The sequence below is a fragment of the Arvicanthis niloticus genome, chromosome 2 (genome assembly GCF_011762505.2).
Source record: "Arvicanthis niloticus isolate mArvNil1 chromosome 2, mArvNil1.pat.X, whole genome shotgun sequence".
NCBI classification, from domain to species: domain Eukaryota; kingdom Metazoa; phylum Chordata; class Mammalia; order Rodentia; family Muridae; genus Arvicanthis; species Arvicanthis niloticus.
This window is the reverse complement of record NC_047659.1, coordinates 16,858,193-16,882,402: the sequence shown is the minus strand read 5'-3', so window position 1 is coordinate 16,882,402 and position 24,210 is coordinate 16,858,193. Positions and strand designations below refer to the sequence as shown.

At 37.4% G+C, this 24,210-nt stretch overlaps 1 protein-coding gene and 1 long non-coding RNA gene across 13 annotated transcripts in view; one reads left to right on the top strand and one right to left on the bottom strand.

Moving 5' to 3' along the window:
* The window catches only part of Nr6a1 (nuclear receptor subfamily 6 group A member 1), a 191,343-nt gene that overhangs the window by 65,006 nt on the left and 102,127 nt on the right, over positions 1-24,210 (top strand). The window lies entirely within an intron of this gene.
* Positions 7,688-24,210, bottom strand: part of LOC117703034 (uncharacterized) — a 29,933-nt gene continuing 13,410 nt past the window's right edge. The window contains exons 3-4 of the long non-coding RNA XR_004606139.2: positions 13,682-13,826; positions 7,688-9,686 (exon numbers count right to left, since the gene is read on the bottom strand). This is a non-coding gene — a long non-coding RNA (uncharacterized LOC117703034). The remainder of the gene's footprint in view (positions 9,687-13,681; positions 13,827-24,210) is intronic.

Below are 24,210 nucleotides of genomic sequence, written 5' to 3'. Positions count from 1 at the left end.
TTCACCAGTTAGTAGATGCTTGGTTTTCTTCAACACTGAGCTATTGTGAATAATCTTGTTGTGAATATGAGTGTACAGCAGTGTATCTCTGTGTTCTTATTTTAATTTCTTTTGGGACTATACCCACAAGTGGAATTGCTGAGCCATGTGGTAATTGTCTTTTTTGTTTTCAAGTAACTTCTGTTTTTTTAAATTATTTTATATAATTTTTTACTTTTTGAGATCTTATCTATTGACCTACCCCCCCCCATGTCCTCCCAAGTACCACCTCCAACTTTCTTTCAAATTCATGGACTCTTTTTCTTTAATTTTTGTTATGTATGTATATATGTTGTATTGCTTTTGATACCAGAATCACCATTTTATATTTTAGCTAACTCTGTGTGTGTGTGTATGAATTCCAGTTTCTCTACATCCTTACCACCTCCTGTATTTTTTATTTTTATTTGCATTTTCCCTTATTTTTAGTGGTATTAATATCTTTTCATGTGCTTATTTGCCATTTGTATCTGCAATGTATTCAACTTTTGTACTTCCTTTTAAATTAGCTTCTCCGTGGGGTTGCCTGGTTTGTTTTAGTTATAGGGAATTCTTTTAAATTCTAGGTAATGACACCTTATCAGATACCTAATTTACAACCTCCCCCATTTTGCATACTGATATTTTTACTTTCAATATGTTCATAGACATACAAGGGTTTAATTTTTTTTCATTTTGAATTTCTTGTGTTTACATCAAACTCAGGATATCATACATTCCAAGAATGCCTTCAACAGCTGAATTGCACACTACTCTGGATTTTTTTTTTTTTTTTTTTTCGAGACAGGGTTTCTCTGTGTAGCCCTGGCTGTCCTGGAGCTCACTCTGTAGACCAGGCTGGCCTCGAACTCAGAAATCCGCCTGCCTCTGCCTCCCAAGTGCTGGGATTAAAGGTGTGCGCCACCACTGCCCAGCGCTGCTCTGGAATTTTAATTTTGATGTTGTCCAATATACTTTATTCTTATTGTTTTTGTTTGTGCCTTGGGTTTTATAGCCATAAAACCATTGCTCAGTCCAAAATCATTGTTAGAGTTTCAATATAAAATACCCCACATACTCACATAAATATCTTTGGCCACCTCATGTAGCAGAAACATTTATCCAGCAGTCACCTGTTGTATGATGTATAGGAAGCAGAGAAAGTGAAGAATGGAAGACCAGGTTTAACTTTCAGAGACTCCCTACCCAAATTGATAATTCCCCAGATAGGCTTCATCTCTGAAACTTTCTACCACCTCTCAAAATAGTGATTGCACATTAGTCTCTGGGGGCATTCATATTCAAATCATAATCTATTCCCCCCATTCTCAGAGTCATCTTGTAAAGCACAATGTATATAATCTATTTCCTGGACTTCTCAAAAATCTTAGCAATTCCATCATGGTTTAAAAGTTGAAATTCTCTGTTTGAGAAACTCTTAGATGAATTATCTGGATTATCAAAAGCCAGATTCATATTCTTAAGATCACAAAGTCCTATATTTCTACCCAAAAGAGAGGAATAGGAACATAGAAAGAAGAGATAAGATCAAATCAAGAGAGAAACCTGTTAAGAGAAGCATTTACATTCTATAGCTGTTTATCTGGCATCTGGGTTATCTGGGAGGTACAAAATAGTATGATGTAAACCCCAAGACATTTGTGCAATTCTACCCCATGGCCTTTCAGGTTTCAGCCTGCACAGCTTCTCCTTTGGGCTGGCTCTGCTTACTGCTTGCAGTTTTAGTGGCTATTCCAAGTTCTTGGCATTTTTAGCTTACAGAGATTTCCTATTGTACCTTTGCTAACTCTTGAACTTTGCATATCTGCAAAACTACTATCATGAGGATAACACTCAAGCTATTAATTAGCAGACCTTGGTATTGTCCACATAGTGCTAGAGTAGCTGAAACCTTTGGGCTACAGTCACAGCAGCCTATGAGTACCTAGATGCTTGACTCCATTTCCCTAGACAGTTCTGTGCCGCCAGAGGGCTACCTGGGATCTCGCTTAAGGGAATTCTTTGAAATTAGACTCTGGCTTTCTATGATGCTCTAAGGGCATTTGTGGTACCTTGCAAAGTAGGATTTCTTCTTAGGGAATTTAATCTCTGTGGAAAGGTTTTTTGGTTTTTGGTTTTATGGAGGGTTTTTTGGAGGGTTTTTCGGTGTTTTTTTTTTTTTTTTTTTTTTTTTTTGTCTTTTTGTCTTTTGACTGTTGTTTGTTCGTGATTATCACTGTTAATCTGACTAAAAACAATCAGCCATAACCATGCCACAGCCTAAATTAGTCTACTACCTTTAAACTTGGAGTTTCGTTAAGTCTCAGGACATATAAGAAAGCTCTTTGCCAGAGTGTAACACAGATGGCTTTCAATACAGTCCTCAATCTCACTGGAAACCTCAAGACCAATTTTTATGATTCACATTTCAGTCCTTCTGAAACCTCAGGAGGGTAGACTTTACTTTGTGCATTTCTACTAACATTCCTGTCTTCTGAGCGCTTTACCAGAGTCATTGTCCTAATGGCTAAGTCTTGCATGTTTCTCTTGAGAGCCAGATCCAAAAGCTTATGAACCACAGGTTGATGATGATCCACTTTCTTTGTAACAACTTTTTGTTAGTCTTACTTTTTGTCACTCTGATAACACCTGAGCAGAACCGATGGATTGATTAGCTAATTTTTACTTCACTGTTGCTAGGAAGCAAAGAGCCAATACCTACTTATGTGTATTTTCTTCAGTTTTCTTCTGCTACTACATTTGAGCCCCCAGCCTTTTTCCCTGTCCCTGTTAGTTAACCCTCCATAGAAAACCCTCACAAACACACCCAGGGGTGTGCTTTACGAGTTTTGTAAAAGCTTTTTAGCCCATTCAGGTGGGTATTCAAGATGTGCCATCACTGTCATAAAGCTTTTCCCCTGTTTTCTCATAAAAGTTTTATTGTTTTTCTTTATATTTTATATTTGATAATTTTTTGCATATAGTGCAAAGTAACATCTAACTTCATTCTTTTGTATATATAAACATTGCTTTTCTCTGTGTTAAAAAGATTTCTTTCCTTATTGAATGTGGAAAAAATTGTCAAAAAATTATTTAGCTTTGTATAAGATTTCAGGTTTAATACCCAGCACCACAAAACCAAACTAAACCAAAACAAAAAACAATCAAACAAATTACACACAAGTATTTGATAAGATGCAGACATTCTATTGCCTGTCATCCTGTCTATAGCATACTGTTTTGTTTTTGTTTTTCAATACTCAAGAGTTTGAACTCAAGGATTAGAGTATGTTAGGTAAGTACTTTACCACTGAGCCACACCCTATCCCCCCAGTGTCATAGCTGCTTTGCTTTTATAGCTGTAGGTCTGTAGTCAGGTTTGTTTGTTTGTTTGTTTTTGAAACAATGTCCTACTAGCCTTGGCTGGCCAGAACTTGCTGTGTAGACCAGGAAGGGTCATAAGAGATCCCACCTACCTCTTCTTCCCAAGTACTGGGATTTAAGGTATGTATCAGCATGTCCAGACCCAGTTCCTGTTTTTTGTGAGAAAGAGTGTCTCACTGTGTATCCTGGACTGACTTGGGATTTGCAGTCTTCTTGTATCAGCCTTCAAATGCTAGGATCGCAAGCATGTGCCACCCCACTCATAGGCTTTTAGTCAGTTTTGAAGTCAGTAAGCTATAGATTAAAAAAGGTAAAATACAATCAGTTTTTGGAAACTTCCTTTTCTATTTGTAGCTTGGTAGGATTTTTATTATGAACAATGTCCAAGTTTCTAAATACAATTTCTGTATGTTGATGTATATGTTTTGTTGATGTGGTTTTACCAATTGAGGTTTGAAAGTTGAGTGAGCATGTAACCTGGGGGGCGGGGGACTCATGTAGTTATGAGGTATTAAAAATTTCATATCTTGATAAATTAAACTTGGGAAATTAATTTTGTTAAACAGGTTAATCCTTGGGAGCCAAAGCTAATCTTGACCTCATTACCATGCTGTTTGCAAACAATTTTTGTTTTTCTTTAACCCATTCATTATCTTGAGTACATATATTTTATTTGTATAATTCTGTATTTTATGTAGTTACAAATTACCCAAATTGTTTTTTAGGTAGGTACAGGAGTTCTTATCTGATTCTGAAGACTCCATCTAGAGATTTGTTCTAGAATGTAAGCAGTGGGCCACTGTGGTGATGTATTGGTGTAGTGTTCCTATATTGTCCACTAGGTGGTGACAGGTGACAATGTTTTCTGAAAAGTAATGTCTCTAGCTTTCAAAATTTGGGAGGTTATAACTTTAGCTTGTTATAAGAGCATATATAAATACTAACTAAAAATACACAGTCTTGTTGTTTTTCTTCTCTTGTCTTTTAGACTTCAAATTCCTAGCTTATTTTTTAGTGGGCTCAGTTGTAGTGGCCAGGATCGTCTGTAACATTGTGTATTCTTTGCCTAGGACCTGTTTGAGTGACAGGTCTGAGGCAATCATTCAATCTTTATACTCTTGCCCTACTTGAGATCAGTTATCCAGCTGGTCTAGACACACAAGAAGGTGCTTATGACTTCTAATACTTAGTGCTTGGGGAAGTAGGAACTAAACATGGCTCTCACATTTGTTTTCAACTGTTGTATCCTGTAATTGGAAATGATTTCACAATTCCAGAGCAGTTCTATCCTTGTTCACTTTTCTCCTTAGTGTATTTCTTTCTTAATTGAGTTTTGTATTTTAGCTATGTAGATGCTGTAGGTGGTGTGTTTGGGTATAATTCCCTGAATGTATGTTCCACCAACTTAGGATAGCAAATCTTTTCTCATCAAAGAAGCTGTAAACTGATACAAAACTATCCTGACAACTGAAGAAGGGTGTATTAATGAAAACCACTGAGCTTGAGATAAGATCAACATGCAATGCTTTTGTCTGGGGTTGTAAGCAGGCTATGAGCTTACAAGCTTTCTGCTGTGGCAGGTCACTTAGTTTGAAAAACTGCTTGTTAAAAATAATGATCCTAGGTATAGAGGTAGACAGTATAGTCAGCATTTATAAGATCCTGGGTTTATCTCCAGTATTATGAACTTAAAAAAGAAAAGCATAACAATTTTGGTGACAATTCTGTATAATCTGAGATTATAGTTGTGTTGTGATCAGGCAGAATCAGACAAGCCAGGGCTTTACTCTGAAGGTCTTGAAGTGAGACAGCTATAGGGCTGCTTTGCCAGCTCTTCATATGTCCTGAGTTGACAGGTGTTAACACTGTTGTGAAGGGCGGCAGAGCACTTGCTAGACAACACTGGATTTTGAGCATGGTCCCCAGCATGGAGGTGACAAGGTTTTGACAGGTTTCATCAAAAGGATAACAAGCCAGGTGTGATAGCGGACACCTTTAGTCCCAGCACTTGGGAGGCAGTGGCAAGCAGATCTTTGTGAGTTTGAGGCCAGCCTGACCAGCCTGGTATACAAATAGCATTGGTTGCATTGAGAAACCATGTCTCAACAAAACAAAACAAAAACAAACAAACAAAAAAAAAACAAAAAACAAACCAAACCAAAACAACCCAAAACCAAACCAGTATGAGACAATGCCAAGGATTTGTGGAAAAGCCCAAGTGAAATAGAAATCTGGAATAGACTTGTTCCACCTATCCTAAACACAGATTCTTTAATTCATTATCTTGAGTGAGTGAATCTATATCTGATCCATCTTTGAATGAATAGATAGTAAGCTATGCAGATAAAGGATGCTAAGGAGTGAGCTGTAGAAATCAGGCTCCGTAATATACATAAGAGGAAACCCTGAGATATGAGGAGCTTTGTCACTGAGGCAGACACTTGAGAGATTTAGCTCAGAAACTGGTGAAGACAGAAGCCCACCATTATCACTAACTTAAATCATCATCCTTTGGGGTAGGGTCTCAAAGTCATATTCCTCTGCCTCAGCCCCATGACTCATTGTAAATATTCAGTATCCAACATCAATTATAAATATACAAAGGAACAATGTCTGGCCTGCATGTGAGAGGGAAAATGTTAGTAGAAACTGTATTCCAGGTGACCCAAATGTGGATCTGATGCACACAGACTCCAGCTATTTCCTTCATTTTGGGTTTTGAGATAGTCTCCCTGTTTAGCCTAGGCTGGCCTTGAACTCTAAACCCTCCTTCCTCAGACTTTTAAAGTTCTGAGATTATAGGACATATTTCAGTTTTTCAAAGCTTTTCCAGTTTTTTCTTTCAACAAGGCTTACACATTGTTAGCATGCAGCTTAGAAATACTTCAAAGAAAGAAAACCATATTTAAGGAATTAGAAGAAAATATGAAGACATTGACTTAATAAAAAGAATTTTAATAGCCAGATACTAAGAATAAACTGGGGGTAAACAGCACAATTGAACTGAAATACTAACCAGGAAGGACCAGTAGAAGCTTGTAGATGATAGAAGAAAAAAAAAAAAGATGAACTTTGAGAGAGATCTCTGTATATCTTATTTAATATGTAGAGCAGAGAAAGAGAAAATTGAAAAATGAACAGAACTTGAGAGATCTATAGGGTAGCATCAAATGTGCCTTTAATGAGAATCAGAAAGGGAAGAGTGAGGGACAGAAGAGATGGCTCAGAGGTTAAGAGCACTAGCTGTTCTTTCTGAGGATCCAGGTTCAATTTTCAGCACCCACATAGCAGCTTACAACTGTCTGTAAGTCCTGTCCCGTGGGATCTGACCACCTCACACAAACATACATGTAGTCAAATCACCAATGTGCATAAATTAAAAATAAATAAAAATTTTAAAAAGGGAGGAGTGAGAAAAGGGGGTAGAAAATAGAGGGATAATATATAAACAATATAGTGTAAATAAATGTAAATAATCTATACATCCATAACACCTGGTAAACCCTTAGTGTAATAAGCTTTTACTTGAAAAACAAGGATAAAGAGAAAATCTGAAAAGTAGCAAGAAAAAGATAGGATTTAAGGTTGAGTTCTGTGAGCATAGTTGGTGGCTGTTAAAAAAGTGTCCAAAATGAGTTGAAAAGACATTCTTGCCAGGCGGTGGTGGCGAACGCCTTTAATCCCAGCACTTGGGAGGCAGAGGCAGGCAGATTTCTGAATTTGAGGCCAGCCTGGTCTACAGAGTAAGTTCCAGGACAGCCAGGGCTACACAGAGAAACCCTGTCTCGAAAAACCAAAAAAAAAAAAAAAAAAAAAAGACATTCTTACCTATAAGAAGAAATTTTTCTTGAGGCTCTTACTTGGATACTATAGGAAGGTGTTTAGGATGAAAGGAAGCTGACATGTTGGTAACAACATAAATCTGTTATTTTCAAACAGGGTACAGTCTGTAACTATGGTGGAACTAAATTAGATATCCACAGTGGAATGAAGCCTATGATGTCTCCAAATATGTGAAGTTAAATCAGACAGAAGAAATTTCAAAAGCAGTGTGATGGTGGTGCACACCTTTAATGCCAGCACTCAGGAGGCAGAGGCAGGTGGATCTCTGAGTTTGAGGCAGCCTCGTCTATAGAGTGAGTTCCAGGACAGCCAGGGCTACAAAGATAAACTGTCTCAAAAAAAAAAAAAAAAAAAAAAAAAAAAAAAAAACCAAAAGAGAAAAAAACTTTTTTCAAGTTAAACTTAAAAGTGTTTTAAGAAATGGAGATATTACATGCCAAAATTCTATGATCTATAGTCAAAGCTATGCTTGGAGGAAGTTTATAGCTTGCATGACTTTTCTAATTTTCTGTAATGGAAAGCACTAAAAACTAAGATGGAAAATAGTGAAAGCAACCTGCTTAGTCTGAATAAAGGACACATACCTATGCCTAGTGTGACCAAGAAAAACAAGAGGAATAAGTGACTCTCCTGAGAGATTTTATTCCAGACAAACAGACAACTTAGCTGAGACAGAGGAGTTCTAGAAGGATAAATTATCATAACCAAGGAGGGAAATATGCAGATATATCTGTAACATGGGACATTAATTAGAGTTTCATACAAATGTAGCCGAGAGAGGTGGGTAGGCTGCTGTGCCTGTGCTCAGATGCTTTTAGAAGTGGCAATATTTAAGTTTCACCTTCATTTAGAAAGTAGAAAAGAGGGTGCTTTTTAACTCATTATATGAGCACAACATTGTCCCTCTATCAGAGTCAAATGTACAAGCAACCCTTGACCATTTTTTCTTTTTTAACATTGTCAGAAGAATATTTAACAAACAGTAGGAAATTAGTTTCAACAATATAATAAATGTATGAATACCTAATACATAAACCATAACTTCTTGGTATTTATTTCAAGAATGCAAACAAATTAACACAAGATTTGACTTACCAAGTAATCATAGGTGTTCTCCTTTTGACATTTTCTTCACCTGTATATTTGTGGGGAAGAAGGAAGAGTGTGCACTTGACACCTGTCTGAAAATCCAAGAAAGGCCTACCAGTCTAGGCTCTCTCCTTCTACCCAGTGGATTCTGGGAATTGAACTCAGACTGTCTGGCTTGGTGGAAGTGTTGTTACTCCTTGAACAGTTTCACTGGTCCCATAAATATATTTTACAAGGCAGGGCAGGAAAAATTTTGGAGCTTTTGAGCCATTTAGTTCTGTTGGAACTACTTGCACCTACCTTTTCTTCCCCCTTTTTAAGACAGGGGTCTCACTAGGTAGCCTTGCCTGGCCAGGAGCTCACAATGTAGATCAGTAGACCAGCTGCAGTACAGAAACAACACATTAAAACTCACAGAGCTATGCCTGTTTGGGTGCCACCACTCCAGCTATCTCTACTGTTTTACTGCCCTAGATAGTCATATGTAAATAAATGCATATGATTGTGTTCTAATAAAATTGCTGTACAATTGTTGTAGAAAATCTGGCCATATAGGTCAAGAGTTTATTTAAAAAATCTTTACAAAAAATTTTAGAATACTTAAGGGTTGGTGAGAGTCTCACCAGTTCTTTCACCACTGGTTCTAGCCAGGGCAGTGAAGGGAAAAGGGCATCCAAATTGAGTAGAAAGGATTATAACTCTTTATTCATATAATGTAATCTTATATAGGGTCCCAAGGATTCCACAAGACAGATGGAACTGAATTGGCAGTGTCATAAGATCACTGTACAAAATTGTGTTTTATATATTAACAGTAGTAATAAAATAATAAAAATAAGTTGCATTCATAATTGCAGCAAATGAAAACATGTACAAGATTATAGAAGCTATAGATATTATTGCCAAGAAAAATTTAAAAGATGCCAAATAAATGGAGAAACACGCCATGTTTGTGGATTAAGTTTAAGTGTTGTTAAGATACTGTTTGCAGATTGTTTATTCATTTGGTAAAGTCTGTATGAAAATCTCAGCTAATTTTCTTGAAACACTTGTCACCTTACTCCAAAGACTGGTAGTAATGCAAAACGCCTAAGGTAGCTAATGTAATTTTGAAAATTGACAAAGTTTGAGGACATAATTGTGCAGTTTCAAGTATTACTGTAAAGTCAAAAGACATTGTGCTGCTAGCCATGATGAGCGCTGGAGCTGGAGTGTGTTCAGCCATAGATCCTGATGTATATAACAGTTGAGTCTTGGCAAAGGTACTTACACAATATGGTGGGGAGAGTATGGTTTCTATAACATATGATGCTGGAGAAATTGGTTATATTTGTGCCAAAAAAGCCTGCCAGCTGCAATACAGAAATAAGACATTAAAAAAAAAATACAGCTAGCTTGCAGAAAGAAAACAACACACATCAAAACCAGACTCTGTATTAGGCCCCAAAGTAACTCACAGGATTCATACACTTAGTGTAAAAGCTAAAATCACAAATCATATTGAATTGCTTTGTGACCTTGGGCTAATGGCAAACATGAAGAAAAATGTTAATATTAAAGTATAAAGCTTAGGACTTCAAAAGACATTAAGAAAATGGAAAGATAGGTACAGTCTGAAGGTTTCAAAGGAATGTTTCCAAAATATATAAACATTTTAGAAATATCTTTGCCTTTTCCTACAGGCAGCCTAGGTTGACCTCAGACAGGCCATTAGGAGAGGTTGACTCTGAGTGCTCTTTCTGCCTTCACCTCCCAAGGTTAGAAACGACAAGGAATGTACTGCTGTGCTTGACTTATAAACAATTCTTATAATGAAATGACAGATCAGTTTTTAAATTAAATAAAAAATACTGTATGATTCCATGTATTGAAAATATAACTAGAATAGGCAAAATTCAGACACAAAGTAAAATAGAATTTCATGGGGATATTGGGAATAGGTGACTATTGTTTAACAAGTTTCCACTTTGGGATTATAACAGAGCCTGGATGTGGATGGTGGTGATGGTTGCACTGTGTTGTAACCTTAACACAGTGCTATAAAAGTGTGCTTCAAATGTTTGAAGTAATCTGACTAACATGTTACAACCTAGATGATGCACATTTGTGGAGAGAGCAGATTAGTGATTATCCATGACCTCATGTTAGGGTGGGGGTTGATTGGAAATAAATGGCTTCTTAGTAGCGTCATAGAAATGTTTGTTCTTAAATTTTGGTAATAGTTACATAACTAAATTTATAAAAGTTTTGTAAGTATACAGTGGATGAGTCGTATAGTGTGTGAATTACACCTAAATCCTGCTTTTAAAAATGTCTGAGATTTGTTGGGAGGATCTAAAGGAGGAAACTTTGGTTAAATGGTTTTAAGATTTGTGAGCTCTCTTACTAGACTTTGCATTGAAAGTTTGTACTTTGGAAGCTTTATCCCATGCTTCACATAATCTTCCCATTACATCATCTACTAGAAATGTGTTTAGAATCAGTTATTTGGTATGTGGTTCTGAGGGACCCAGAGTTAATGACACATCTCATTCAGGCTGATGTAGGGAAAAAACTGTCTTTAAACCCTGGGTTATAACCTCTTATTACCTCTTTCCAGACATTTTATATACATACATTTCAGGTTGGTGAGTAGAGGGATTGTTTCTGTGCTGCTGAAGTGGAGAATCATCCTACCAGGATTTGGAGAGTTGATACAATCCTTTAGTTTTTGTTACCATAAAATTGGGTGTTTCCCATCTTACTTGGTTATTTTTCTTGTCATAAGGACATTTCTTGCAAAAGTAAGATGGTTTTGGTCAAGAGAATTTTTTTAATGTGTTTGAACAATAAAAACCGGAGAATTCATACTAAAACATACAGTCATTCAAAAGAATGAGAAAGGATTGGGGGTGGGGAGATGGCTTATTCAGTGAATGTTTGCCATGGAAGCATGAAGCCTTGAGAAAGTGGAGCTAGATGCTTCCTGGAACTTGGCTGCCTGATGATTTTACAGAATAGGTATGCCCCAGGTTTGGCAATAAAGTGGAGAGTGATTAAGGAAGACACCTACCACCTACCTCTGGCTTACACATGCACCAACATACAAATACAGGCGCTGCAGTTATTAATAGACTGCTTGCCTATCACACACAAAGCCTTGGGTTCAATACCAGGCTTGGTGCTACACACCTGTCATCCTAGTTAGGAGAACATAGGATCAGAAATTCAAGGCCACTTTCAGCTACCTAGCATAGGATCTGTAAGACTTTGTCTCAAAAACAATTAACCAATAGTCAAAATGATAGTAAATGTTGTTTGTTAAGCCTAAGTATGTAGTTGAGTGCAAAGGTAAATTGAAGAGCAATGAGTACCTTTTGTTGCTATCGAACTTCCCCAGAATTGCAGTTATGTCTCTGTTTTTATATATGTAGAGAAGTCTTCAAAGGTATACAATTTTACTTTATGGCTTTTCTGTCTAAGTAATGGATGTTCTTATGTGGTTTTCATAGAAGGAATGCATGAGATGAGGACAGATTTAAATTCTTTTCATATACTTGTATTTTAAAATAATAAGCCTGTTTCTTTTTAAATTATAAAAGCATTGTTTTTAAATATTATGATAAAGGCATATTACTCATTTTGCCTGTGATAATATAATTTCCCAAGACTTGGAATATTTGAGAAGACAATAAAAAATACTAGGAATTACAGAGTTTCCTCCATATTAGAAGCAAAGAAACTAAAGAGACTTCAGATAGAAGATCGAGGTCCCACCTGGAGCAGTACTCCATACTCTGGCAACTGTCTGGAGTGCTTTTGTTTCCTTGCATTTTTCGGCCCGCAGTTTGCATTCATTGATCAGTGAGTTGGTTGACATTCAAACCCACCGACAGCAATGAATGTTCAGTGCAGCCATCAATGTTTCCATTTGGTGAAATTGTCTTGGCCTTTCCCATCTCCTGGGTCTTCTTCCCACTGTGGTGGTTCTTTAAAGTCTGTTGTATGTTAGTAACCAGTCATCTGTATGGTTGAGGACTCATAATTATAGATACCTTTGACTGTATAGCAAGAACTTGTTCAAGACAGAAAAGGAGGAAGGCACTGTGTGAGAACCTCATAGGTAGCTCTAATCACATGGCTGGGACTTGGGTGTTGATGTCTGTACAGCAGCCCTCAGAGACTTTGCTTCGTCTTTTGTTTCAAGCTGAGAAGTATAAGTGCCCCTTTTCAAGGTAAAGCAGTATAGATTATGATTGCAGTTAAGTAAAGGTTTTTGTATAAGCATTTGCTGTGAGCTAGAAATAGTTCAGAGTACCCTCATACATCTTCTCCTTAAATCAAAACTCTGAGGTTCTTTCCTCTCTCATTCTACACTCGAGAAAACATGCTTGGATACATAGGCTCACACAGTTAGAGATGACCCAGAATTCGTTAAATAAGCACATGAAGATGGAAATGTATCCAGTTCTCTCAAATCCTAACCACAATAACAGAAATTGGAGGTACAATATGATTCATATAGACATTGAGTAGTTTTGTGCTATTTTTACTGAGTAAATCTTCTCCTTGACCCTAAAATAAAAATTTGAAAGGATGTGGAAGAAATGAGAATAAAAGACTTAACTAGGTTTTATTCGATACTAATAGATATTTTTAATATACCCTATTTCTGACTAGAATGGCACATTTCTAGAAGATATTTGAGTGCATTTGGTACTATGATAGCACTTCCCATAAGTTGTTCAAATGAAACACTTATTTATCAAAATATTACCAAAAATTGGACAATACATGGAAGCTTTAAAAAAAAGTTGTCGGTTCCCTTTAGAGAAGAGGCCACAGGGCTGTCTCTTGTGATGTCATATGATATATCCATACAGCCTACTCCTTTGCTTCAGGAAACTTGTTGTCTGTAAGAATCCCAAGGTACAGTCAACGGTCGGTGGTTTTTTTTGCTTTTGAATCCCAAACTCACCGACAGCGTTGAATGTTCCATGGAGTTCTCTTAAGGTTGGCTTGGTTGCCCTTCTTTGGCCTGCTCTCATGTTCTAAGGACCGCTGCTGTTGGGTCTCTCACATTTTTTCCAAGATTTCAAGTTTCAAGGTGTGAGGTTAGTTTGCATATAGTAAAGAGGTAATGAGCTGCAGGGTTGTGAGACTGCAGTTTACACTGCTGACTAAAAATGGACATTTGTGGAAAGGTTTCTCAATGGTATCGTTCTGAAAGCATTACTTTATCAATTTTATAGTAATATTTTTTAATTATTAAGGTACAAAAATAAGAAAGACCATAACATATGCTGGGGACCTCTGTGTAGTAGAATTTGTATATTTAATTCCAACCGTGTATTAATCAGAGACTTACCCAGAGTTCCATAGTCAGAACTTGAACAGCAGACTTCATTGTTCCAACACTCATTGTCTATGCTGCTCCCTTCTTTACCTGTCTCAGAACATGCTTGTGACACAGGGTCGAGCTAAATCAAACTAGCAGATTCCTTCTCATTTGCCTGTAATAGTAGAAAACAGGTCTAAAGCTGCATGTTTCAGAGAAAAAGATGAAAAACAGAACTCCCTAGCTGAGAATCGTGGGCTGCTAAATTACCACAGGTGTGCTAGAGCAAACATTTTATGTGTACTTGAGTACACAGAGTGGATCTGGTGAGATGACTCAGTAGCCAAGAACATGTACTGTTGTTGCAGAGACTTTGATCTCAGCACCCATCTTAACTGTCTGTAACGACCAGTTCCTGCTTCAGGGGTCTGTCAACTGAAGCCTTCACAGGCACTTGCAGTCACATGAACACACACACACATACATACACATAATTAATGAAGATCTTTAAAAGGATGCAGAGTAACTAAAATGCCAGATGTATCTGATCTTTGTTTTGGGTTGTTATTTTTATTACTTATTGACTGACTTTCTTCCTCCCCTTTCTTTTTTCTTTTCTCTTTTCTTTTTCTTCTCAAGAGTCTCTCTCTATTTAGCCCTGGCTTATCTGGAACTCTCTATGTAGAGTAGGCTGCTTCAAACTCAGAGATCTGCCTGCCTTTGCCTCCTGAGTGCTAGGATTAAAGGTGTGCATCACCACGCCTGACTATTTATTGAATATCTTTTATAAAAAATCTTGAAAATGAATTAAGTATTTTTTCAGAATATTGGCTTTATGTTAAGCAACATAGAAACATTGCTTGTAGAGCTGCTGGCTGAATTGAGGTTAATCTCTAATCTTTGTGTTTAAATATTTTCTTAAATGCATTTATTAAATTTATTATTTTTATGTGTATGGGTATTTACCTAAGTGTATGGCTGGTAACCTCAAAGGCCAGAGGGATGTGTCAGGTCCCCTGAAACTAGAGTTAGATGGTTATAAGCCCACATATGGGTGCTGAAAATCAAACTTGAATCTTCTGGAAAAGCAGCCAGTGCTCTTAACCACTGAGCAGTCATTTCTCCAGCCCCTTCAGGTTTAAACACTGATGGCTGACCTAGTTGAAGATTCGTTTTTAAAGTAGCCAAATGGCATTTCTTGAGAGAAAGTTATTAACCATCGAGAATTTTGTTCAAATAGAATTGTTTATATTCTACATCACTTTATTTCATCCTCCATCAAAATTCTTCACTTGGAACTTTGCCGAGTTTGATTGTTGTGAAATGGAAGCAAAAAGAAATGAAGGGATCAAGTATCTTCCTGTGTAGTATTTTAAAGACTCTGGTTTGTATTTGTTTTAAGTAGTCTTTGCCTTTGTCTCATAGGAGATGTCAAGCTTTAATCAGAAATAGTGATATCTGCTGCATCAAATTAAAAAATAAAACCTACTATTCTTCAATATCCAGCATTCCAAGAATCCTGTTCTTGATATGGAGATGCTTCCTGTTGCATTTGAGATACTTTTCATTTTCTTTTTCTTTTTTCTTTTTTTTCCCCAAATAGGGATTCTCTGGGTAGTCCTAGATGTCCTGAACTCCAGATTGGCCTGGAATTTAGAGATTTACCTGCCTCTGCCTCCATAGTGGTAGAATTAAAGAAGGCATATGCCATCACATCCAGCTACTTTTAAAGGTCTTTATTGTCCTTATTCCTTCAATTTCCCTTAAGCTTTTAATTTTAGTTTCATTGTTCACAATTAAAGTACACATTGGTTATTTCCCTTTATTGTTATTGTTAATTTTTTTAAAAGTGTGTGTGCTTGCATGTACACACTACACACAAACAGGTGCCCAAGGAGTCCAAAAGAAGAAAAAAATGGTATTGTATGCCTAGGAGCTATGGTTACAAGTAGTTGTAAGCCACCTGACTGTTGCTGGGAACCAAACTCCCAACCTCTGGGAGGTACATGAAGCAAGCATTCTTAATCAGGGAGAGTCACCTTTGCAGCCGCACAATGGGTCTTTCCTTCTTTCTTCCTTTCTTCCTTTCTTTTCTTCCTTTCTTTCTTTATTGAGACAGGGTTTCTCTGTGTAGCCCTGGCTGTCCTGGAACTCACTCTGTAGACCAGGCTGGCCTTGAACTCAGAAATCCGCCTGCCTCTGCCTCCCAAGTGCTGGGATTAAAGGCGTGCGTGGGTCACCTTGTTTTACAGTTACATAGCTAAACTTTTCCTAATTTGGTTTCAATGTTTAATTCTTAGTGTAACCTGGTTTTGAATTTGTCTGAAATTACTAAGCCATTATAATTTCACTTACCTCTTTTTCTTTTTAGAGATACCTAGAATACCAAAACTCATGTTACTCACAGAGATATAAATGTTTCCAGAGTCTTTCTGGCTTCTGGAAATAGTGAGAAACAAGAAGTATAAACTCCTCTGCATGGTTAGTAAAGAGTTCCTGTTGCAGGTGGGAGTCTATATAATTACTTCCAAAGTACTGTGCAGGAAGCATTGCTAGAAATGTTTGTGGTTATTTACATGAGGATAAATTTTTGTTTTGAAAATGATAGCAGTGGCAAGATGGTGGTGGAACACATCTTTAATCCCAGCACTCAGGAGGCAGAGGCATCTCTGAGTTTTAGGCCAGCATGTTCCACAGAGTGAGTTCCAGGACAGCCAGACTACCCAGAGAAACCCTGTCTGGAGAAACAAACAAATAACAACAACAAAAGATAGGAGTATGTCAGTATGGACATCCTTTAGCTAAAGTGCTGCTTACTGCTTTACCTTTTTACTGACTGAAGCTGTGAAATCCTAGGGACCGGCTTGTCCTTTTTACAGCCCCTGACATCATGAGCGTGATGTCATGTAGGTGAGATGTACAGCAGATGACAAAGAGAATGAGGGGGATGCTGCTGGGAGGATAAGAACCACAGTGCTAACTTTGCCTTGAATGCTAAGAATGCTCTATCTAAACAGATCACTTAAATGCTAGTTGGATTTTCACTGGGTTTTAAACACTTAGTTGGATCTTCACTAGACTGAGAAGCAACGGTACTCCAATAGAGGAGACGAGTGTTAGTTGACAGGACAGTCTAGGAAAGGAGTGTGCAGACACTGATGAGTAGCCACAGTAACCTCTTAGACTGTTAGTTGTCTTCTGTTTAAAATGTGTGACAACACTTACTGCATATACAACTTTGCAAGTTAAAGTACATGCAAAAATGCATGTGTAATTGCTGCATTCTCTCCAATCATTGCTCTTGGCTTATGCAAAAATAGAACAACTGAATTGTATTGTAATAGATTTTTCCAAATTGAATGAATGCTTGGTTTTCTTTATCATTCCTTTAAAATGACTGTAGTTTAAATTCTTCATGTTGCATGTAAAAGCAGTATTATATAAGATCAGAGATTTTGGAACACTTATTTTGTAGAATTAGGAAAATTATATATCATCTCTTCCTATTTTCTTCTCTGTAAACTAGAAATAATATGTGCTTCATAGAATGGTTGTGAGAACTAAAATTGCAAATATTAAAAACCTCATAACCTCAATTTATAACTTCCAATATCTTTATGCTATTTCAAAATGATTTATATTATTAAAGTGCAACTATAAACTATAACCATTCTTTAAGTGTTATTAAATAAAACTGATCAGGATAGCCTTGCATTAGCATTATGTAGGTAAAGGGTTTTGTTTTTCTTTCTTTTTGTCTTTTTTTCTCTTTATTTCCTTTTTTTTTTTTTTTTAAAAAAAGACAGGGTCTCACAGTATATCTCTGGACTGGTCCAGTACTTAGCTGTGTGGACTGGGCTGGCTTTAAACTCACAATTGCTGGGATTACAGTAGTGTGCCAACACACTTGGCATGTACACATGTTTTAAAGACATATTTTAAATTAATGCTTTACCACTTTGTAAGATTTTCTTCTCCCACATGTTTCATTTTCCTTAATCTGTAAAGAGGGACTATAATTGCCAACCTCATTTATTGTGTTAAGAGAGGTAACATAATTGAAAACCCTATGCAAAAGTATGGACTATCTTTCTAAATAATTAACATAAAACCCAGAATTCTGAAAGCAAATTTGACTTATAAAGTTTAAGAACTCATCCAACACTTTGCTGGGCATCTGGGTAATGAAATTCTGTTACCTGGTCTCCATCTGGTAGGAATGCTTAGGTACTGTTGCTGCCAGCCAGACTTACCTTCTTTGTAGCATAGAATTGGACAGTGATGGTTCCTGCAAAAGGAGCTATTTAGACTTCACCAAATTTTGTACTAATTGCAGACACCAATTATTAGTAGTAACTCTACTTACATAATTAAATCTTCTAAAAGAAATTGCCAAATGAGGAATTGCACAAATAGTGAATGGATTTAACCTTTGGAAGTAATTCAGTAAGGTTACACTGATTCTAGTTTTAAATTAGGCTGAATAAATATGTTACTTCAATGCAATGCTCAGAAAGAAGTCTGCTGAATACAGAGTGTCTTCTTCTGTACTGGGAAGGAGGCAAACAGAGCTTCCCAAGCTTATGGTTTGATGGGCCAACAACATGGCTCCATTGGTAAGAATGCTTGCTGCCACACCTGATATCTATAGTTCAATCCCTGAGACTCACATGGAAAAAGCCAGTTCCTGTAGGTTGGCTTCTGATGTCTGCACACGTCTCATGGCATACATACTGCTCTCCCCATACACTAATATAAATATACACTAAATAAAGTAAAATTTAAATTTAAAAAGATTTTGCCAAAGTAAGGGTAGAAATTGGAAATCTAAACTTAAGTGGCTGAAGAGGTGGCTGAGCAATTGGAGCACATAGTTCTCTTGCGGAGAGAGTTTTATTGCCAGCATTCACAATGGGTAGCTGACTCCTGCTCTAGAGTACTCTGACTCCTTTGGCACTCACATGCACATGCCCCACCCCCAATCCCACATAATTAAAAGTAATAAATCTTTTATAAATGTAATACTTTGGAACATTTTGTTTGATATTTGACACAGTAGTTAAAGAGGAAATTGTTAGGCCAGGCCACCAAGATGGCAAATTTGGCCCATTAAAGGCAGTTCTGTTCTTCAAATGGAATATGTTACTTCAGTATTTGTCAGAATACTCTAAGGACCATCTGATTTTTCTGTCCCACAGTTAACATTGAGGTATTTTAAAATTTGCATACTCACAGGTCTTTCCCTTTTCTTTGTTAAATTAATCCCTAGGTTATCTATGCTCAGTACACAAGTCTTCTGAATAACTGTACCAGGGAATGTTTAGTTAAACTGATTAAGATGAATTACAAATATAAAACCATAGGGCTGAAGAAGTGACTCCATGGTTAAGAACACTGGCCGCTCTTACCAACTCCCTCCCCCATCCCTCTTTCCAGGTTCTTTGTGTACAAGGCCGGTATAATTTCTATCACTGTGCTAGGTCCCTATTGTCTATATTGATTTTCTAAGTTCTCCAAGCTAGTCAGACTTCTGACTAGTAGTCTGATGGTTTCTAAACTGACTTTACATTCTATTTTAAAGTATTAATAGTGGGAAATGCAACTTGGTAGTAATGCAGGTTTCTACGTATATCCCCAGATTTAATATTCAATTTTGTTATGTGTAAGTATATATGTATCTCCCAAATAATTCTCATGTAGCCATTTTATAATCATTTCTGAATCTCTGATTTAAGCTCAAAATCTTAGTTTTATAGGTAAGGAAACAGACTGAGAAGAGAAATGAAGATCCCAAGTTATACTTACTTGACTCTGTGTATGTAGGTTTACTTATTAAACACTGCCATCATTCTACCATGAAAAGCATTTTTTTTTTTTTGCAGAAGTTTCATAAGGCCTTAATGACCATCTGTGAAGTACATAGCTTTCGTGTTAGTTCTGACGCATCAAACATCTTAGTCTTAGAGATGCATGCAGACTTGGCTTGGATTTGGTATTCTTTTCTGAAGCATTTGACTGAGTAATGCTGAGTGGTGTTGGCTTAAAAACTTTGTATGGTATGAAGTGAGAAGCAGCTGTTAAGTGATCAAAACCCTTTGACAGTCCTTGGGGCTCTAATATTTACCAGGTCCTGCTACACTTACTGCTTTTCTCTAATCAGAGGTGACTGATTCCCACTAGATGGATTATTGTAGAACTTGTGGCTGCTTTTGAGAAGATTTTATTTTAATTGGTAGTGAGAAGGTAGGGATGATTTTAATACAATTCAAAAACTTTCAAGTCCACTCAGCTTGGGCTTTTGGCCAAGTGTCCATCTTCAGGATAGATTTAGTGTCAGCTGCTGCCTTGTGACTTGAAGGTATTTCAGAAAAGCCAAAGGCATTATGGAAGCCTTTCCTATGTTGACAGGTGAAAGTGGCACTAGAAATCAAGGCCTGACACATGTCATTAGCCTGGGAAAAGTGGAGTTTGGACACTAATGATGGCTGTTGTCAAGGCTTAGTATGATAAAGCTGGGAAGACCCAGGTTGGTACTTAATTTACATAGGAGAGGAATTACAGTTTAGAGAAAATCTGCCAAGAGTTTCCTTTGTTCTGACAATATGTCAATGATGTGTCCTTCACCCTGGACTCATGTCAGAACTTTTTAGTGGCTGATGGATTGATATTGGATAAGAGGCAGTATGTTTATATCTAGTACATTTCTCTTTGTTTGTTTTCTTGCTACTATGTATAAAACTGAATTTGTATGACTCTACACAGTTAAGTACCTTTTCTCACCCAGTACAGAGCAGTAAACCAGAGCTTTGTACATGTGAGGGAAGTGCTGTGGTACTCAGCTGTGCACTAGCTCTACTTAAGGTAGCACTAAAAAGCAAAACAAAACAACAAAAACCAGTAAGGTGTATTTTCTGGGCCAAAGTTGTATGTCACAGATAAGAACTTGTCTGACATGGATTAAATTCACATTTGAGCCCTCCTATGCCCAACATTACAAAACAAGTCACTAAACAAAAACATACATATGTGTTTGTGTGATGTATGTATGTATGTATGTATGTATGTGCATGTACTTGTGTATTTTGGCTAGAAGTCAACATTGGGTGTTCTTTCCTTTATCAATTTTTAAAATTTGTTTTATTTTATTTCATTTTATTGTATTGAGACAGGGTTTCTCTGTCTAGCCCTGGCTGTCCTGGAATTTGCTTTGTAGACCAGGCTGCCCTCAGACTCACGGAGATCTGCCTGCCTCCCCAGTGCCGGGATTAAAGGCGAGCACTACCACTGCCTGGCTTTGTTGTTGTTGTTCCTCTATCAGTTTTTACTTTATTTTTTCGAGTCAGAATCTCACTGATCTTGGAGCTGACCTGATTTGACTAGACTGGCTGTCCAGCAGTCTTCAAGCACTGGAACTATAGATGTGTTTGCTGCATCTGGATGTTCATGTAGGTGCTGGATATCTGAATTTTCTGTACTGTGCCTTATTAATATCCATGAGGACTAGAGAAATGACTCAGAGGTTAAAAACACTGGCTGTTCTTCCAGAGGTCATGCACCCACAGAGTGACTGGCTTACAATGGTCTATAATGAGATTTGGTGTCCTCTTCTGGTATACAGCTGTGCATGCAGACAAAATACTCATATGCATAAAATAATAAATCCTTAAAAAAAGATTAAAAAATCCATTGCATGGACTCTTATCTGTTCATTATTTTTGCGACATCATGCATTGGCAATTTAGAACATAGCTGTTATACAGGTTATACCGTATTGGGAAGCAATGAAACTCTCAGTATACTATGTACTAGTACAAAAATTTCAAAGTTTGAACTTTTGCTTAAAAGGTCAAAAAATTCTTTTGAGACAAGGTCCTTCTTAACCATCTAGCTCTGGTTGATCTCTAACTTGCCATGTAGACCAGGTTGGTCTCAAACTCACAGAGAGCCCTCTGCCTTTGTGTCCCTAGTGCTGGAATTAAAGGTATACAGTGCCACACCTGGATTAATAACTTAAATTTTGACAATATATTTCAGAGAGTTCCAACACCTTCTTCTGACCTCTCCAGGCACTGCATGTATACATGCAGGCAAAACACCTCCACACCAAGTAACTTTTATCTAAAAAATTTTTGATTCCTCTTTTAACATCAAGCATCATAATTTTTGTATATATACAGAAACACCACAAAGATGTACACGTATATAAATGTCTATATGTGTTTAGTATACAGTTGACTATAATATATACTTTCCTTTTAGATGTGAATATTTAGTATAAGTTTTGTCTGTTTGGAGAATTACAATGTACATATATTTTGGGGGTGGTATCAAAAGTCTTTGAATTTATAAATTTGAAAAAACTAAGTCCTATAAATTCTCATATTGGGGCTGGAGATGAGTCAGAAATCAGGAGTAATCACTGCACTTGCAGAGGACCAGAATTCATCTCCTAGCACTCAAGAGAGGTGGTTTACAATCACTATAGCTCAGTGCAAGGATTTCTATGCTGCTTGGATTTTTTTGTCAACTTGACACAAGGTAGAATTGTCTGGAGAGAACTTCACTTGAGAAGATACAGAGTGCCTATGGGCAAGTCTGTACGGCATTTTCTTGATGAATAATTGCTGTTGGAGGGGCCAGCTCACTGTGAAGTGGTGCTACCAATGGGCAGCTGGTCCTGTATAAGAAAGCAACCTGAACTTTCTTACACATGAGGAGCAAGCCAGTAAGCAGCATTCCTCCATGGTCCCTCTTCAGTTCCTGCCTCCAGCTTCCTGCATTGGCTTTTATCAATGGGTATATAAGGTAAATAAACCCTTCCCTCAACCCCAAGTTGCTTTTGGATATAGTCTTGTATTACAATAGAAACCCATCATGCGGGTTCCAGAGCTTGAACTCAAATTGTGAAGCTTGGCAGCAAGCACCTTTACCTGCTAAGCCATCTTGCCACCTCACTCTCTCACTTTTTTTGTTTTGTTTTGTTTTTGTTTTTCGAGGCAGAGTTTCTCTGTGTAGCCCTGGCTGTCCTGGAACTCACTCTGTAGACCAGGCTGGCCTCGAACTCAGAAATCCACCTGCCTCTGTCTCCCAAGTGCTGGGATTAAAGGCGTGTGCCACCACTGCCCTGCCATCTCACTCTCTCAATAGCAGTTACTAAATATTAGAAGTTAACAGATCCAGTCTGGATCCCACCAACCCACAAAACTACAATAAAAACCACAACCTGACATTGAACAGAGCTTCACACTTGCAAAGGCAAGCTCTGGCCCACTGAGTTATATAGCCTCAGTCAGTCCTCAATCTTGATCTTTCAACTAATTTATATGTAAATTCAGTTCTGCACGAGTAAAGTCAGATCATTTAGCACTGTGAAGCTCCGATTAACACCTATTTTAAGGGTTCTGTCTTTCATAAGCACTTCCCGTGCATTCGTGTGAAAACTGTTTTGTGGAATGACTGAGATCTTAGGTCAAGTAACTTGTTTTTATAGGCTTGTGATTGAAGTAAGAAAGGGTTCATCAACATCTCTAGAGGATACCTCTGCATTCGGTGTTAAGAGTAGAAATATCAAGGTAATTGTCATTCTTTATAATTGATTATTTTTATAATTAAGTGATCACTATTTTGGGACTTTTGTTGTTTAAGTTTTTTGTTGTTTTGTTTTTTGAGGCATGGTCTCATGGATTTCAGAATATCCTTGAACTTGTGGTCCTCCTGAGTGCTGAATTACAGTTCTGTACCACCATACCTATATGGGTGGTACAGAATATATATACATACATACATATATATATATGAATGATATATATTATGATGATATGATGATATTCGGGCACATACTCTACCAACTAAGCTTTATCTCTGGCTTAATTGTTTTGTTTTTCAAGAGGGATCTTTTGTCAAACAGTGACTTTGTAAAAAATAATACTGGCTTCTTCTGAGCTAGTTTCATTGTGGCAGTTGAGATCAGTAGGTCGGCCAGTAAATCAAGACTACTGTGTTTCTTCAAAGCTACATGTTTAGGAGTCAGTCTGTAAGGCTCATCTAGACTTACTCACAGGGTCAGCTAAGGCACATAAAGACAAAACTTTACAAAAAGATTCAGCCAAGCCCTAGACTAGAGAGACTTGCAGCATTGCCAAGGGGAGTGGGTGGAAGCTCTAGTCTTCCTCAGGTCTCCAAACATCCTGTGCCTATCCCAGGCCCAGGCTCCTTGCTAGGCACTCAGATTCTTCTTCCAGAACTCTTTAAAAGGTACCCATTAAGGTCACTTAAACTCCTTAGAGGCAGTCTCATGTCACTCACTTAATTTTTGAGATTGAGTTCCCCTGTATTAGCTCTATTTGGCCTCTAGTTTATAATCCTGAGTGCTAAGATTATAGGCATGCTGTACCACAAAAGTTATTTCTTTAGTAACTTGGAAATACTGCTCTGTCCTTTAAAAAGAACCTGGAAGCCAGGTGGTGGTGGCGCACACCTTTAATCCCAGCACTTGGGAGGCAGAAGCAGGCAGATTTCTGAGTTCGAGGCCAGCCTGGTCTAAAGAGTGAGTTCCAGGA